We start from the raw sequence: 2,035 nt of genomic DNA on the forward strand, positions 1-2,035 counted from the left end.
TAGCTGATTTGGGTGATAATGAACAGTCAGTGTTTTTTCTGAGGAAAATGGAACACGGCAACACGGAACATTATGATCAGCGGAGTCTGACGGAGGCAGACGTGTTGGTCAAACTCCATCAGGAGGTCTGATGTTTTCATAGGTCACTGAATCATCTTCTCCATCATAACGCACCTGTGAGGAACAACACAACACAATCAAAGCCACACTTTCCAATCCCACTTCTGTGATCTGTAGGCGTCCACTGCTCCACACTTATCACAAGGAAAGAAGAACTAAAGTAAAGACACACAGTTCAGTAAAGTACACTTTGGTTTCAGCTCCCAATAGTCTCCCTAAGCCCCCACATTTTCAACTCGTGTTTCAGTGAGAAAATACTGAATAAAAGAATGTAATGAAGAGAAACAACTGTAAAAACAAAACATTTCATTCTTAGGTTGTAAAAAACTCACAGCGATTTGATCCATCTGTGTTTTCTTCTCTGAAGAGACAAAAGAAAGAGTCGACTTTAGTTTCAACAGTAAAAATCCTCTTTTATAACATTTAATATGTGGATGTTCTTCACCTTTAATTCTTGCCCATATGTTGACGGCCACAACTATTATGATGAGTGCTGCTAATCCAACAGACACAAAGATGAACCTCCACCAGCCTGGAACCAGAATGACACATGCACAAATATTTAGTTACAGCTTTTAGACTTCAAATGAACTTTATTCACATTTAATTACATAACAATTATGAAATGTTCCTTTAAATCAGTATAAAAATGTTCTCTGAAAACAGATTTAATTCATCAACATTAGAGAACTTAGTTTCAACCCGTCCATGTCTTTATACAGAGAGAAAAATAGTTTCTCCTTTTTGATGTCAGAAATAGAAAAAAAAACTGAACAACAACAAATAAATCACTGAAAAAGAATATAATAAATTTGTTAATTGTGAGGAGAGACAAAGACGTGGTGTCAGCTGCTTTAGTGACGTCTTCAGTTGTTCCTGTTATTGTGTCGTCACCTGAACAAATAAAAACAAGTCAACAAACTAAATAAGTGATCATGACTGACTTTAAAATGTTCTCACCTGTTTTCTCACCTGAGGGAGAATTTCTGAAAGAAAACTGCTGCACTTTGTCTCCTCTGGTCACTTCACACTGAAATGAATTAAACCTCGATGTGTAAATGAAATGAGAAGTCAGAAACGTCAGAGAGGCGGAGCAGACAGACTGTGATGTGTTCAAGTCTCTGTTGTCTTCTTCCACATGTTGACCCTGAAGCAGCCACTTCACTGTGTGTTCACATTGTCCAAATGTCGACACAGAGCATCTTAACGTCACCTCATCACCGTCCTCGTGTTCAGTCACTGGAGAAGATGGAGACATTGTGAGAGAAAGAAGAGTAACTTCATCACTATAATCATGATTATTATAATGTTTCAGTATGTTGTTCTGACAAGACAGTTTGAAAACATCATGATGTAAATACTCACTGGTAACAACAGACAGAAGAACCAGAGCATATGGGCCTTGTCGTTGTCCTGATATGAACTGTCTGCAGATGTAATGACCAACATCTTCATCTGTGACATTCTTTATAACCAGAGAACAGTTCTCTGAAACACTCAGTCTGTCTGATTTATCTTTGGCTGCTTCATCAATCTGTCCATTTCTAACCAGCAACACTACTTGTCTGCTTCTTAGAGCATCGAAGAGCCACTCAGTAGAGTCACAGTTCTTACTGCCATACTTCACACTGTCACAAGGCAAAGTGGCTTCATCTCCATCTCTCACAGTGACGGAGGAGACAAGTTGTCCTGTTGCTGCTGCTGAGAAGAAGAGAGAGAAATAAAAAGAACAAAGAGAAATAAAAACATGACTTTTAATGTCAGTGTGAAGATCGTTTTAGATCCAACAACAGTTTACAAATGTGCCTCATCGTTGGTTTCTAAGAGTTCATTAAACTCACTATTCACCTCGATGGAAAACAAACACACGACTTCTCTGTCTTCTTTCAATGAAGGTTAGGTTATAAAATAACAA

At 38.2% G+C, this 2,035-nt stretch overlaps 1 long non-coding RNA gene across 1 annotated transcript; it reads right to left on the reverse strand.

The window, feature by feature from the left end:
- Positions 1–48: 48 nt before the first annotated feature.
- On the reverse strand, positions 49–706 carry LOC306793015. Its single transcript, XR_013772859.1, has 3 exons — positions 566–706; positions 453–481; positions 49–174 (listed from the first exon to the last, which is right to left on the reverse strand). It is a non-coding gene; the product is annotated as an uncharacterized lncRNA (long non-coding RNA).
- Positions 707–2,035: the final 1,329 nt, after the last annotated feature.

This window comes from Melanostigma gelatinosum (assembly GCF_949748355.1).
Source record: "Melanostigma gelatinosum genome assembly, chromosome: 19".
Lineage (NCBI taxonomy): Eukaryota > Metazoa > Chordata > Actinopteri > Perciformes > Zoarcidae > Melanostigma > Melanostigma gelatinosum.